General features: G+C 42.2%; 1 protein-coding gene across 5 annotated transcripts in view; it reads left to right on the forward strand.

The window, feature by feature from the left end:
* Positions 1-217: 217 nt before the first annotated feature.
* ptprea (protein tyrosine phosphatase receptor type Ea) overlaps positions 218-16,810 on the forward strand; it is a 50,594-nt gene continuing 34,001 nt past the window's right edge. For 3 of the 5 annotated variants that reach the window (XM_030077931.1, XM_030077934.1, XM_030077935.1), the window contains exon 1: positions 218-322. The gene's annotated coding sequence lies outside the window, so the exon portion shown is untranslated. Of the gene's footprint in view, positions 323-518; positions 632-1,441; positions 1,460-16,810 lie in introns of those variants that run through there. The other 2 variants (XM_030077932.1, XM_030077933.1) reach the window with 2 other exon arrangements.

The following is a 16,810-nucleotide window of genomic DNA, read 5'->3' on the forward strand; positions in this document are numbered from 1 at the left end:
AAAGAGATGAAATGATGAAATAATGATTAAGTGTAACTGCTGCTTTGACTTTGGGGGGACGCCCCGGGAGGTCTCCAGCCTCTGCCTTGGGAAGCGCATGTAATAAGGCGTGCGGCCAGGCAGTGGCTCCCTCTCCCCACCGGAGAAGGCCGAGCGGATCCGGAGCTGCTCTGCTGGCTGACAGTAGCCTACAGTTATGTTATGTTGGAGTAAACACAAACTGCTCCTTCCCGGTGACAGGCGGCAACACTGAAGCATCGCCTCGCCTCGCCTCTCCAAGACAATCCTCGCTCACACCGGATTTAACGTTCAAATCATCCAGGTGAGTGACAGGCTGACATTTTATCATGTTGGGTTTCACAGTGGACGCGAGTAGAAAACGTCGTTATTGGAGAAAAAAAAAAAAAAAAAAAAAAAACAGCCCAACGCAACGCCGTTTTACCTGTCCGTTACGCACAGCGGCGCGCGGGCACATTTCTGCGATACGTCACTGTAAAATTTATTTCAGGTGTGAATGTTGGGTTCAGTAAGGCTGTAAATACGTTTCTTGTTGAGCTCACAACGTTGTGGCACAATGACGGGAGCGATTTGACAACCTGAGACGACTTCTGTCAACCCGCCGTGACTCAATGTAGGTTAATGGAGCGAGCTTTTGGAGTTTTCCCCGGTGTCCTCCTTCTTCATCGCCGCCGCGCTCTTCCTCGTTGTATTTATCACTTAATTTCGGGTAGGGATGTCATTTAAAAGCTGATTTTGTCCCCATTCTCCAGTATACTCCTTGTTTATCGTGGGCTATCAGACACTTCCAGCATGTCAGTGGGAAAAGGCTACATTAGCAATTTAGATATCACGGATGGATCAAGCTTGTTGTTGTGTGATACTGGCATCTGATGTAGGGTTTGGGTTCTGTCATGACATTTACCCCTCATTTAGGATTTGGTGATGAATCATAAAGCTGCCCTCAAAGTAAGTCATTCTTTTTTACTTTTAATTTGATAAGAATTTGAGACTGTATTAATCCCTGGAGGGAAATTCATCCCCCCTCTCTATGTCTGGGACTGGGACCACATTAGAAATAAGGGTTCTAGATACATTGCTGTCTTTTGTAACCTCCAAATCCAACTCAATCAATCAATCAATTAATCAAACTTCCACAGGAAGGTCAGAGGTCAGGGTCAGCAGGAGCAGCACTTGCTCAAAGGCACTTCAGCAGGGTGGGTGCTGGCTCCACAGGGGGCATGGGGTTGTGTTCAGGGCTGGGCTTCTTACACAATAGACCTCCCAATCGTCAAGACCTTTTCTATGTCATGTGTGACATTTCTGTAATCAGACCATGCAACTTAAAAATCAGAGAGTGAAGAGTCTGTGATCTCATCAAGATGGACACCGTCGAACTGACAGTAACCAGCACTTTGACGGATTTTGACAGCTTTTACTTCTGAGTGAGCCTCATTTTAAGGTAGGGAATTGCTCTGAAGCAGAAAAATGAGCACAAATTGTTCTGCGTAGGTCTGCTGTCACTGTCACATTTTCCATTTTTACTCCTTGATTCTTAGGGGACCTTTACCTTGGAGTGACACAGATTCAGGGGTTTCAAGTAGCACACCGTTATTTTGGGCTGTAGGGGATGATAGTCAGTGTTAACCAAGACAAGCCGTATTTTCTCAGAGCTTAGGAAGGATTATCATTTTTGCCTGCTGAAATTCAGAGGTGGTTTGCCCATGTGTGTTGGGAGCTGGTGGCAGGTCAATTTGACTTCTATCTCCTCACCATTGGATTTCTATTTTGTCAGGGCAATTTTGCACCATTTGAAAAAAAAAAAGCCTGCTAGAGCTTTGTTTCACGGACGAATATCATAGCCAAGACTACTGTTCTGATATTGTGTAGTTATTATTAATTTAAGGAGTAAGTGTGAAAGAGTGTGAGGAGTTGATTCATCATTTATATCACTAGTTTATTTAACACCCGTAATCAAACAGTATAAATATTCAGTAGCTGAAGAAGTTGAGGAATCATTTCATTTTCAAGTTACAATTTATTTCTGTTATGTTTTGTGCCAAGATGTGCTTTCCGGGTTTTTGTCAGATAAAGTTAGAACTGGAAAATGGTTGAGTGGATGCTTGTGAAGTACTGTTGCATGTTGTTTGAGCGTAGGTGTGCTGTACAAAATGAACAGATGTGGTGATTATGAAATCCACTGTGAGGGGGAGAGCAGCCAGTTGTGCCTATACCTGGAGTTTCGAGCAGCTTGCTGGGTATAAACTTCAAATTGCCAGCCCAAAGCTAATACTCCAACTCCCTAACCCTCCTGTCACCCCCTACCCCAACGTAACAGGGATTCACACAGTTTCTAAGTTAGTGCTGCCGTGGCAAGACTTCATGCTGTGCTTTGACTCCAAGGTTGCCACCGTATTTTACTCTCTACTTCAAGGTGCACTTTCCAGCCATACAGGCAGAGGAACTAATTAGTATGAAGGCTTGAGAGTCAAGAATTGAAGCTGAGACTTAACCCAGAACTTGTCACATATATGTTCCTGCAGAAACAGTTCTAGCTATCTTTTTTTGTTTATGGTTAAGGTATAGAATTGTAAGATCTTCCCCTAGAGAAAAATGCCAGAAACCAGCCATTTGTAGCCAACCTGTTATTTTCCTGCTTGCCTTAGTGGAAGCTTGCAAAGGCACATCAAGCTATGTTGCAACTGTAGGCTTGTTTGTGCTTGCAGCTAATGCCACAGAATGCCAACTCTGCAGTCTGCGTTGGATTCTGGCATCATGCTTAAATGATTTAGTGATGATAACACATATTACAAACCATGCGGAGGAGATAACACATTTTAAACTCTCACTTAACCAGGAAAGTGGACTAAGAATAAATACTAAGAACAACAAATTAAGAGCAAAAGCCCGGGGGAGGAGTTACATATACCAGTTCATAGTAAATGTGCCATTTTATTATAGTAGGAAAATGAGAGGTAAGAAATAAGTGCCAAATGATAAATTGAGATGGAAAGCAATTTCAGAAAATATATGACAACAAAACCAGGAAAACCAAAGTGAGAGCATGTGAGCAGTGTGTTGCTTCCTGCCTGGAGGACTTTGGTAGGAGCAGGAAAACCCCCATTCATACCCTCCATTCACAGAGAGGTGGGACCTCAGTGACATGGAGAGGGTGTGTCACCATCTGAGGAGGCCCTGCACTGGGAGCTTATAACACACAGCCACTGCAGGGACGGCTCACACAGCTGTGCAAACTGTTACCTGCCGCCCTCTCTCTCCCTCTGTCACACCAGCATCTGATGTGTGTTACGCCCTGGCCGTTGTTCACAGAGCCTGTCCCTATGCTGCTGATGGCGAAGGGAAGTGAAAGACAGCTACGGTCTCTAAACTGAGAAATGTTCAAACTAAAGCTGCGCTGATTGTTTGCTTTACTCTTGTGCTTGTTAACTTTACAGTTAGCTGTGTTTAAGACGCAGCTAGTTCACTGCAGTGTGGAAACAGCTGGACGGAGATCAAGGCGGTCTCTTTTCAGTTGCGTCAGACCTTGCAAACCATTTGCTCGAAGGAACCATTGTATATTGCTCCTCTGAGGTAACAGTATGGCCCGACATGAGAAAAGACAGAGAGATTATCTGTAGAGGAGAAGTGGAAATTAAACCAATCTGTCATAGTGAGAGTATCCCTATACCACTTTAAGGCGTACCCTGTCTGCCTGGCTCTTGTTGCCTTACCTCATGCCTCTCTGTTACAGATGCACATTTTAGAGAAACAGGGATATTTGTTGCATCGATCTTCTGGGAGCTATGGATTTGACTGTGGACCTCCTTTAGTGGTTGCTTTTAATAATAGGCATCTAGCAATTTAAGCTTATTCTGTAGTTGCACTTACTGTAAATCACTCAGCTAAACGTGAATGCAAGAGGTGATGAGGAGAGGCGTGTTGTACTTAAGCCAGAGACCTTCTGGTTTGAATAAGAGAATATAGCCTTGGGAAGGACTGAATGATGTCATTGCACAACAGCTGCCGAGTAGTAATATGGGTGTATTTCTCCTCCAGGCAACACATAGTTTCTCTATTGTATTTCTGTCAGTTTTTACACGAGTCTACTAAGAGCTTTGTGCACAAAGCTCTTAATAGACAAGCTCTGAAAGACTGAGCCAATGACCTTGCAGTTGCCTTATGAGTCTCCAAAGAAAAAGAAAACAAAACACATTGTTGGAATGGTTTAAGATCTGTTTGCCTATGTTTGAGCCTGTAGAAAGAGAGGGGGAAGCAGCTGACAGCACAAACTTGTTTACGGTACACTTGCTGTCATGACGTAATAATCATGTACTAACATACTTAACATGATCTGCTGGCGAGGGCAGTGTGTTCACAGATGTGATTTTTAACATAAAGACACTTACTGCATTGAGCTACAATTTTTTAGGCCAGAGAATATGTCAGCCCAATTTGGCAACCTGCTCAGGGACTAAAAGCAGGGTGGAGCCCAAAAGAGATTAACTCCCTGCGCTATGTGGCCTGATTTTAGCTGAAGTGAAAGTAAACATTTCAAGCACTGGCTAAAAACCTGTTTCAATCCATTTCTTTATCAGAATGAATGACAGAAAAATAAATATTAGATTTTCGGTGGGAAACAATTGGGGATGTATGGTGAAAGCAGTAATCATCTTTTGACAACAACATTGTGGAGTTCCTTGAAGGCTCTTTGTTTGATGTTAGTGGTAGATGGATCCGAGATGTGCTCATCTTATATGCGGATGCCAAGACTTGACACCCACACATTCCTAGAAAGCAGGATCTTTATGATAATATACAGCCAGGGTTCAGGAGTTAAAAGCTGATGCCAACAATGTGAAACTGAGGCACTATGAAGTCTCTGAGCTTGTGACATTTTGGACATCTGTAAATAGATTTAGCCGTTTTTTCCTATATACAATCACACTGTGTGATATTCTTCTGAAATAATCTTTGAAAAATGAGCAATCTTAAGTTTCTGGGTTTTTTGCCCACTTCCCAGCTTTGATTGTGGCTTACAGTTGAGTCCGATAGCAGCTGTAGTGTGGCTGTGATCATATGGCTCTCACATGGGGATGGAGAATATTCTGAGAGTTATTATCTCGCCTCACTTTCCGCAGGACCATAAACTATTGAGCCTGGCTTGAGACGCATCAAGGTTGCTGTCTGTCTTATTACTTATTTTATGAGCCTCTGCTGCCCCTGTGCATCTTCTGTCAGATATATTTTGCTATGTGATACATCAGCACATGCAATGATTTTTCAATTGCGCCTCAGAAAGGATGGCGATGATTATCTGCAGGAGGTTTTTGTCTTTACAAATGTGTTCATGTAGGATCATAATTTCTTACAGTGTTACAATTCATTTGGATTATAAAGTTCTGTTGAGAGTTTTATAATTTGCAGGCTCTTAAGCTCCTATAGTCCTTCATAACTCACTGAAATACCAGTTGATCCTTGTTCTTAGAGAGATGAGAGAGGAAAGCCGAGTGTGAGTGGGTGAGAGAAAGAGACACAGAAAGAGAGAGAGCGGGGAGTGAGAGAAAGAAAGAGGAAATAATGGTTTGGTTGTGTCACTACAGAGGTTGATGACATGGAGGAGTACAGTGCTTAATGAATAATGGATGCCTTGCTAAACCATTTCCTATTCACTCTTTCAGGGCGGCTACACAGAGAGATTGGTATGATCATTGCAGCCCATTTAATGATGTTTGCATGGTGTTTTCTAAGCTATAATGTGGTTTGAAGGTACTCAAATAACCTGAATAAACATTTTTACGCAAGTACTGAAATGTAGAGTGCAATAATTTAAATTGTTTTATTATTTCTCACATTTCATCATCGGAGACATTCAGTGATGTAATGTTGAAAACTTGTAAAACAGCACAGATTTCACTCAGTGCTTATGAAGAGTCGAGAATACGTTTTTTTTTTTTTTTTTTTTTTTTTTAAGCATCTCATGAATCTGAGTCGATGGAATTGTCAGTTTATCACTAATCTACTTTGAGTCTCCTTTTGAAATCAGTGGTGCTGAGATGCTAATGCATCCAACTGATCAGATCAAAGGCCTGCCATCAGTGACAAGCATTGATTCATTGGACATGTTGTCGCTTTTTATATTGAGCTGAAAAGGATGTGGCCTGACAAGCGAGGTCAGATCCTTTTTCAGTAAATGCACCTTTTAACTTTTGGTTGCATTGGGCTTTTTTGGAGTGTTGACTGTGATGTGTGTCCAAATGAATGCAGTCAGATGCCGCAGTGAGCCCACAGCCAGGGGTGAGCCGACATGCCCTGCATCCTGATGGCCTCCGGCAAGCACCAGAAAGCGCTAATGCATGGGATGATAATCAGGGATGTCCTGGATAATATGAATGGCCAAGGTTAGAGGCAGTGCAGGCTTCACTGTGTCTTAGAGGCAAGATAGAGGAAAACCTTCGGAGGAGGGAAAGAACCTTGAAGATGCCTCATCCCACTCAATGCCTGTCACAGTACTCAAGGATGCAATTTTTTCTCTTTGTGCGATGGTATTGCAGAGATATCTCTGTGACAAAAAGAGAACATATTGCACAGTACACAACTTGGCCAATGTAAAGTCTCAGCAGGAAAACGCTATTGTTGGGACCCAATGTCCCCACTCAAATCATGTATTCTTTGTTTTTCTCAGTAAATTTGTAAGGCACACAGACAAAATGATTCCTAGCATCACTAGGGTGTTAGCTATACCCAATAAATACCCAAATGGCCAGTCTATATCTGTAAAGACTTGTCTCATTCATGGTTGTCAGTAATGCTGTTGGCTGCTCTTATTGATTTGGTAAATTTTTCTGAGAGAGTAAGTTCAGTGATAATTACTGCTAAAACTGTAGGTGATTATCTGGACTTTTCATCTTCATCATGAGGCCTGAAAATGCCTCAGATCTTTGAATCTCCAATAAAATTTACATTCTGTGTTATATCTCCTCTTGGAAAAGGGCTTGACATTTGATTAAAAGCACTGTCGAGCTCTTCAAGTAATTGTATGACCATTTCAGACCCATTCATAGTTGCATTGACATCACAGAAAACACCATAAGGAAGGAAATTATCATGAGAAAAGTCATTATAACTTTGAGTTGTGATGCCTGAGCTTTTCAGGAAAAATTGGATTGATTGCATCGAAGGGGATGCATCCCACAACAGTGCAAAGCAGCAGGAACCCCTCACCGTGGCGTACATTTCTGTGAGTGTCTCCTTCGTTTTGAGCATGTCTGCTAGTGAATGTGGCATTGTCACACTGACCTTCAGCGATGGAGAACTAGAAGGATCTCTAAAGGCTTGGAAAGTGGTATTCAATCTGCAGCAGGCTGCTGTGTGTGAAAAAACTGTTGATCTGAGTGGGCGCTCAGATCTGTCCTTTCTTTTTTTTTTATTTCTTTATTTAATTTTTGACTATGCAAAATGTTGCTGCTTAATAACAAAACACAGACACACAGTCATTCCACTCTGCTGTATGTTACTAGCCATCACAGCAGTTGGTTCTACAGTATGTTACCACTGGGAAAGCACACTGTTGACAGTAACACACGTCTCAGTACTGCCAAAGCCTTCATGTGCTCAGCTAGTGACGCTGCAGATTTCATGTCACTCCTTTAAAATGATGGGACAATTATTTATCATATTTAGAATCTGCTTTGATGCCTGCAAAGCTGCAAATGTGAAGTGCTGCTATCTGGCTTGTATGTTCTCATAGTGCTGGTAATTGGATAATGAGGCATTTTATGATGGTTTCATGTTGATGAGATTTTATATATAGTACGCAGCATGTACGAGCTCAGTAATGTCATGTTTACCTCTAAAGCAAATTATTTACCAACAGATTTAACTCCAGTTACCCTTTTGTCTGATGAGAATGGGTTGACTAGATGTAACAAATGGAGGTGAGACTGTCATAGCATTATCCAAAGGAGCTGGATGTTTAATAAGAGGTAAATTCACACCCACAAACATGTGTTTTACTCTGAAGCTGTTATAACCCGCCCCTTTCATCTCACCACTCAATGCACAACAACAAGACTCAGAGATTTAGTGTTAGCTACATATAGTACTGGTAACTGAGCAATGTGTGCTAATGGCATTGCACCTCCTATATCCACCCACTCGTCCTCTGGGCCTCCTTGTTTCATGGTGCCTCTTGCAGTGAGACAGTTGTGTGTCAGCTAACAAGGGCCAGGGATCACAAGCAGTGATCTAAACCCTCAACTGTTTGCTCTGCTGCTGTGTCCTGGAGGAGTAAGAGACGGAGGAAACAGAGGTTAGAGATCGGCGTAATCATAATAATGATGTGTCTTGGGGCTGAACATCGCCCGGTGTCTCTCTCCATGGGCCAAGCACAGCCGATGGACGGCTCTTCTCACAGATGCCTGTTTCACCGCTTATGAACCACCAATTGTTCAAACCCTCTTCCTCCTCGCTTTCGTTCTCACAGCATCTGGAGTGCAAACTAAAGACAAATGTACGTTAGGGGATATGTATTTTTAACACTGGGAAGCTGTCTGCCTTATGTGCAGTATATCTTTGCACAATGACTAATTTGTTATCGTGCTACAAATTACATGGTTGCTTTAGAAAACAACCACACTTGACGGCCTCGTATGAGTATGTGCATTCTTGTTATTTATAAATCAGACCACTTCCTGTGCTGCTGATATGTTTTTGTTTGTTTCATTACTGAGATGAGCTTAATGAGAGAGGTTAAGGTGAGTGAAACATTTGATATGCTGTTAACTGGGTTTACTACTGTATTAGCTGATTGGCAGTGCTACACTGAATGAGGTTCCCCAAGGAAAAAAGATGGTGTATCGTATATATGGCACTTGGCAGTAATTAGTTCCACATTCCCCTGTTTACTTTTTATGCGGCCAATCTCTGTGGGCTGTACATATTTAGGGCTTTTATCAAAACTGGCGGGCAGTGGAGTGTGACACATGGCTGACATGAGAGATTGAAAAATAGGCCGTCTGTTTGCCCTGGCTGGGGGCTTGGAGAGGGGCTCAGATAGGAGACAGGAAAGGAACTGTGATCATCAGATCTGTCCTCCCTGGAGAGGGAAAACGCCTTCCTCTCTGAACATGCTCAGACACTCCCTCATTTACAGTCTTTCATGACTGCTGAGGATGAGCCAGTGTTGAATGAGACAGTTAAAACTGGGGCTGCTGTCTTCAGTCCTGTGTGGTTGCTGTGTTGTGTATTTTGCTGTGTGGTATTTGATATGAGGCGATGTGTTCAGTCTCAGGGCCAGTGTGGCTTTGTCCCGTACAGCATCCTAAACCAAATCCGACACACAGGCACAGTGCTCTGAGCCGTCAGTGATGCCTGTCCGACTTGGCTGCATCTGCAACAGGAAATAAATAAAAGGCTTTGCGCTGCCACCAGTTCATTACTGTGCTATCATATCCAGCAGCTGGCCACAGCGGGGAACTAGTTAGCCGCTTAGTTAGCCAGAGAGATGCCTTCAGCCTTGTGGTAAAAACTCATTAGCACAGACTAGTTGGAGTCCATTTTCATCATGCTCCGCTCTAGTTGCACACTGTTTTTCATGTGTTGCTGCACCAGTGAACAGTTGGTCCTATGGAGCTGTGTACTTTTGCCCTAAAAACAGCCAGAACTCCTGCGGCTGCTCTTGATTGTTTTCATTAGTCTGGCTGTGGTAGCCTGATACTACTAGCTGTCGCGATGGTTGTCATTTTCCATGAGCTCTGAAAATGTGGGTGAGGTGAAGCCAAGGGGTTGTTTTTGTAGTTTCCCCACCCTTGTTGTTACTGACTATCATATCAGTGTGGAGACTGGTATAAAATCCTACATGCTCCAGGCCACACGTATCGCACTGCATTCCAGTGCCTGTAATTGGTTATTGTCAAAATACAGAGGGGGGATGGGCTAAGCTGTGGAGAGGAAGAGAAATCGAGTAAGAGGTAGAGAAACAAGGGGGTGGGTGTACATTTCAATTCCAAGCCATTGTGCACCACCACCACCACCAACAGTACTGCTGCTACTAGAGAAGATGAAACACAGGGAACTATGGGAGCTTGTGCCAAAATACATTCCCACATGATGAAGAGGAATTTTTAACACATCTTTCATTTGCATGTGTCCAATTAGTCTTCTCTCAGATCCTGCTGGGGTGAAGGTGGCAGGGGGTGCAAGCTTCTGGGATCTCCTCTCTTAGGCACGTGGTGTTTGCCAGAGATGACATGAGCGTGTCTGCGTTGTTCAAATTGGGTTCTGAAACTAATTTGTTTGGGTTTATTTTTTTTTGTCAGAGATGTATTCTTGGGAGGGATGTAGTGGAGGGTAACCCCATGTACACTCAGTCTTCCCACTTTTGTATGTAGCAGAATGGAGTTTGCCCAGGTTTTTGCCCAGATCTTTGACATGAATCATACATCATAGAAAGAATTCAAGTAAGGTATATGAACGTTGGTTCTTTAAGGAGGAAAAAAATTAACATTTTTCTAATCTGCTCTTACTGATGATGACAGACTGTCATTCATGGTTGACCAGCCTTTTTATTTGCCACAACATACACTCTCATACAATAGACATAAACCACTTTGTTTAGCACTCGTTTTAGTTCATTGTCATTTGTTTTGTTCAGTGACAAGCCAGAAATTCACCAAGTTGTGCTGTTTCTGCTGTCTGGTGTGATTTTCTGTCCCCTTTTTGCAAGTGGGTGCCTGGTTAACATGGAGTTCAACTTGCACTAAGAGGCAGTCTTCAAGCTGCTACCTGCTTGCTCACATGTAGGGGTGCTTGTATTGATAACGTCCATTGTGTGGAGACTTATTAAGAATCTGTGTAATAAGTAGTTTGGCCAGAACATATTTCTGCCTCTTGTTATCTTGGAATAACCTTATCTGGTTGAGACACATTGGAAGTCATTAGAAAATGCCTGCCTTTGATGACAGTGTGAAAAGGCACTCACTCACTGTCCAAATTGATATATCACAAAACCTGCTGAGCTGTGCGTTTTCCGTTAGCGATCAGCAAAAAGAATGAGCAGTGAAAATCTGTGCTTTGCACTGAGGCAGCTGGTGTGCAATAGTATCTTGATTTTGATTGGCTTCAGATGCCATAAGTCACAGCATTACTCATTTTATGGTTATAGCTGCACGACTCGAATGTTTTTTTTCCACAGATTTAATTTTTAAGAGCATTCTTAACACTCCACCCTTGATGTTATTATGATGAAGTGGAAAAGCCGGTGCTAATTGCATGTCTACCGTCTCTCTATTTTAACATTAAAAATAGCTTCCTCTTTAACTTTGTGACATTGAAATAGATTTTTAAAAACAAACTGTTCAAATCGTTATTCCATAACAGTAGGTGGGTTGATTAGAAGAAGCAGACTCAGCTTTTGACCTTTGGAAGCTCACTAGATCTGAAATGATTTTCTGTCATCGCTCTCTGATGTAGTAGGTAGAACCCAGAGGCAGAGAAGTGCCGCTGATATTTTCAAAAAAGAACAAAAAAATAATTTAAAGAAACAACTGGCAGTTGGTTTGACCATCTACAATTTGTGTTCAGATTCTCATATCAAAACTTTGACATTTCAAAGAGTCAGAATCCAAGTGTGTTGCAATCCAGGGTTTACAGATATTACAAGTATTACAAATCTTTTACAGCATCAAAATTTATGTAAAAACCAAGTTTCTGCTGCAACATAATGTCATTCATTGTACTGACTTCAGGAAGCACACTGCAGAGTGAAAGAAATCTATTCAGTCCAATAAATCATTATATAAACAGCGCAAGCAGCCGGGTAACAGTATTTCAACAGTTGGCGCCACACTGCAAATACAGATTGAGCCTTGAACTCTTCTCTCATTACTGATTCATTCTGTATTTGCAAAAAATGAAGGAATAATTGGCATCCTGTCTGACTCCTCATATTTAATTTATAGAAGTTCAGTCTATGGATTTATAATGCAACAGGGTGCGCCCTAATGGGAAACAGTGATTCCGCTCAATAAGGGCGTGAGGTGATTATTGGCTTTTAAATGGTAGGCTATGGGAGATTCTGCAGCACTGCCGCGTATAATGGTTCATGCTCTGGCCCTTTAACAAAAGCAGCATCTACTTATGTTCATCAAAGCCATCTATGCCAGCCAGTGCATTTGCTTTTAATTTTTCCCTCTAAATTGACTCTCTTATTAAGTCTGAAATTGAATTATCTGAGGTGTCTTGTGAAATCATTTTACTGGAAGGAGAATTTTATAAGAAGAATAATAGGCTGAGCTTATTTATTTGTTGCTCTTTAAAGTATAGTTAAAACATCTGTTTCAGGCCTAGGCTTACAAGAAGGAATGGTGTTGTAAATTCTGCATTAAAATCATAAAAATGTGAGCTGTGACTGTAGAAATACGCGGTGCAATTGCAATCAGCAGTTATTCTCTTGATGTGATAATGGCGGGGTATCGGAGAAGAGCTGTTCAGGAGAGCTGGAGTGAATTCTAACAGCCTCTCTCTCTGAGTCACATCAGCTGATTGGCAGATTCTCTGATGTCATTTGTTTTTGTGGGGCAAGGACGGGTCATGCTGGCTGCTCCGTAGTCTCTCTCTCTCTTTCTCTTTATTTCTCTCTCTCTCTCTCTCTCTCGCCCTTGCCCCCCTGTCTTTGAATTTTCCTGTCTTCATTCCACATTTATATTAACTCCCACTCTCCCTCTTCTTTTTGGCTTTTGGATGTTCCCTTCCTTTCCGTTTTCTTCCGTTTCACCCGTCGAAAATAGACAGAGTGCATTTTATTCTGAATCACCCTACCAAAACACAATATAATATGAGGTCTGTCTCTTCATCTTACAAAACAAAGGTTAATGCTGAAATAGTAGAGTTCCCTACTGTGATGAATTAATCTGTTTTGATATCTGTGTGAAACCATTAGGAAAGACATTAGGTGGTGGCTATGTTCAGAATGACTCTGATTATGCAACAGCTGTTTTATCAAATATTCACATGAAAAATCCAAATAAGAAAAATACTTTGATGTGAACAGCGAGGATCAGCACTCATTTTGAAGTATTTCTACAGGATGCCAGAACTCTGTCTCTCTGGTGGATATGAGATGCACCAGCAAAGTGTAGCCTTGTTCACTGTCATTAAGATGAAGCTTGAGATGATTGCAGAGGCCCCTCCAATCATCTAGAAGCTTCTGGGACTGCGTGTTTCTAGATAACGTGCCCTGGGGTCGACTAAGCTGCACTGACATAGACGGAGGCCATCGCATCATTGCGTGATCTCAGCCCAGAGTTAAGACGCGCTGCTTGTTGTGTTTTCTCATTAATGCGTCTCAGTGAAATAAGTTGTGATGAGGCATTCCTTGTTCTGTTGCCAATACAAACAGTCCTGTATGATCTTCATGGCTACATTTGTTACAGCTTCAGAGCTTTGAGGTTAAATGTGCAAATACTTTGCAGGAGATTTATGTATTATACATCAAAAGTGCCAAGGCAGGGAAATATTAGAATATAGTGCTGGAAAGCAGCTCACAAAGGACAGCTAGGCTGTCGTCACAACTCGTTTGACAATGATATGTAATTGCTGGGAGTTATTGTAACTATGACTGATACCTATGAGGATATCTACAACTGTGTTTCCTCCTACAAATATGTATCTTGTTAATACAATGAGAATGTTTTGCAGCTCTTTGCATATCATTAATTGTAACACAGAATTGAATCTGTTTTCATAACAGGCATTCATGATGCAATACCTTTTATAAATCTTGAGAACCATGAGAACACTATTTTCACCCTTGGTACCCCAACTAACCTCACTAATAGGCTAATTGGAGTTGGTGATGCCATAATCCGACAAATCCTGTCTGATTCTGAGGGATTGAGCGGGATCTTGGGCTTCTCTATGGGCTGACGCTTGTCTAATAACTCCTGACCCTCTTGGAAAAGATTCCCCTTTGTTACTGTGCAGTTCTGTCAGTTCAGGGGAACAAAAATCTTCATTGTCTCTGTACTTTCCTGTGGCTGGGGTAACAGTAATCCATGGTCATAGAGCTGCCTCAGGATTTCCATAATCCAGATTCAGTATTAATGACAGTCTAATCCACACATTTGTGACCCTTGGGAAAGGCCGACATGGCCTGTCTGTTGTTATTTCCTCATGTAATGTCACTTACTGATTTTAAAAAATGAAGGGGCTGCTTACGGCTAATGTCATGAAGACTACAATATCCTGTTCAGTTCATAGAGCTCTACAGCCAAATTGCTGCCTTTGTCTGATACCAGCCCAAACAATGCATAGCTGTCATGTTGTGGGTTTGTCTGATATACCCAATAAACTCTGAAGTATTTTTTTTTTTTTTTTTTTGTCTGGGTACAGGAATTTGTTTTCCTCATTTCCTCTAAGAAACATTCTTGCCTGAGACCAGTGTGGCTGACGAACACAATAATTGCATGCCTGTGTTGAGCCTGGCATGCTGAAGGAGCACGGAAGTGTGTTTGCTCACCCTTGCATGACATGCAGCGAGAGCAAACAACATGAATGGATGGAAAAATGGTGATCCTCCACTGCGTGCGCACCAAAGGGGATCTTTTGCTCTTTGCTTGACACAAAGGGATGCAGCGATAGACGAGAAGATGCATGTGAAATCCGTCACACGGCTGCTATCTTGGCATAATGACCATCCTCCATCCCCCCTTCTCCTCCTCCTCCCCCACCAGAACCCTCCTACACCTCCTTATCTCCTCTCCTCAGAGCAGCGCACGTGGGCCTTTTGTTTACAGCTCTTTCCAATGATCCACACCAGTAATCCCCGTGACAGGTAGCATGACTCTCTGACAGGCCCCCCCTCCACCCCCTCAGCATTGGCCATGACAGATACCAGCTGGTCTGGAGTCTGCACTGATAAAAAAGTACTCACTTTGTGGATCGTCATGTGGACAGTGGAAAGACACAGACAACAGGAATTTTCAGAAAAGCGTGAAAGTGAGTGTTTGTGTTGTGGATCACCAATGGCTATGAACAACATAATCAAAAAGTGCCAGTTTACATCATCGTGATTAACTGTGATGTGGTAAATACTGTGAAATGTTGTTAAGTGACAGAGGGTTCACGGACTGCATTTCATTAATATGACAGTTTTGACGTTGCAGAGTTCTCTGAATATCTCTATTACATTGGAAGGCATCAGTCCATGTAATTGACCTAGCCGGAGAGATTCAGTGTTATTTAATGGATGGATGTTTTCATTCTTGTCAGTAATCTATTTTACCATTCTAGTTTTAAAAACAAGGGGCAAAGTTGCACAGAAATGGAGCTACACAACAGTAACCTACAAATAAATCATTGCCATGCAAATGATCTGCTTTGTCAGTGCTGCCTGATCTCATGTATCAATTTCCGCTGGATTTATCACAGCAATATCACAGTAAAGCATTCGAAAGTGTAACAGTATCTTGAATCAGCATTCTCAGTGTGTATGAGAGGAAAATCAATGGTGTCGCCGCTTGACTGTGGCTTGCCATCCATCAGTCCACGAGCTGACTGGTGCAGCTACTGTAGATGATGTGCTGAATGGCCAATTTCCGATTACCTGTTTCAGACAGCACCACAGCAGAGCTCCTTTCAGCTCTCTAAACTCAGATTTCCCTCTGGATCACTATTACTCAGGTGGGGACTCGAATACAGTAAAAAAAATCTTTGAAAAGAGAAACTGTATTTGCACCTGTAGTCTCAGGGCTCTGGATAACAATGGGATCCAAGCAGAAGTCCTCTTTTTGATGATGTTTGAAGTCTGGCAGACAGTAATGCTACACCCTGAAGAACAAAATACAGAGAATTCTCTCAGGCCCGGGAGTGGAATGTATGACATGCCTTCAATAAGAGATGAAATTCCATCATAATTTTCATTTTTAGTTATTGAAATTGTGGTCAGCTGGTTTGCTGCCAGCCCTATGAATCTGATCCTTTTGACCTCCAGTGTGCGGCTAATGGCCCTCAGAATGCCTCAGGTTACATATCAGGGGAGCACACAGTAAAGTATTTACTGCATGTTTACATGACTACATCCTGGAAGGAGGGGGATAAGTTGCCTAACGTCTGATGACTAGATTACAGTATTTACTCCTACGCTCGCCCCTGCCCATAGATCAGCTCAAGTGATGCCTTTGAAGAGAAGGACGCAAAGAGGTTTAAGAACTTTACTTCAAGCGTGATTGGTCAGTGCTCCAAACAGTGCAGTGGATGTTACACTGTGAATCATTCATATCCTGTTGATGTAAGTTTACAGGGCGTTCTTCCTATGAGCTCTTACTTCCTGTCTCAGGCTTGGCTTCATATGGACGGTATAGTGTGTAGTGCTGCACTTCAGTCAACTTTGTTGATGCAATTAGTTAGCTAATGTGTACACTGTCGAATACACTCCTAAGCAAAAGTGTAGTGGAAGGTAAACCCACCTGAACAAATCAATTAATGTTTTCCTGAAAATATAATCAATGTTTGGTCATATTTATGGATGTTTTGCTGCATGATAATCACTGGCTAGAGGCGGTAGTTTACCCACCTTTTGATTTACCAAGTCAGGCTACCAAGTCAGGGCTCCATCTGCTCTTTTCATGTGGTTTCTCTTGTGTACGTTACAGAATGAGTCATCATAGAAAAAATAATACATGACTTATGGGTGTTAAACACACACAAACCCACAATAAATGCTCCAGATTGTAGTTCACACCCATGCAATTTAGTCTGGCATTTCCTCCTCTGCTCTGGTTTAATATACTGCACCACTGAGCAAGTTTTGAGCAAC

The sequence above is a fragment of the Myripristis murdjan genome, chromosome 19 (genome assembly GCF_902150065.1).
Source record: "Myripristis murdjan chromosome 19, fMyrMur1.1, whole genome shotgun sequence".
Classification (NCBI taxonomy): Eukaryota; Metazoa; Chordata; class Actinopteri; order Holocentriformes; family Holocentridae; genus Myripristis; species Myripristis murdjan.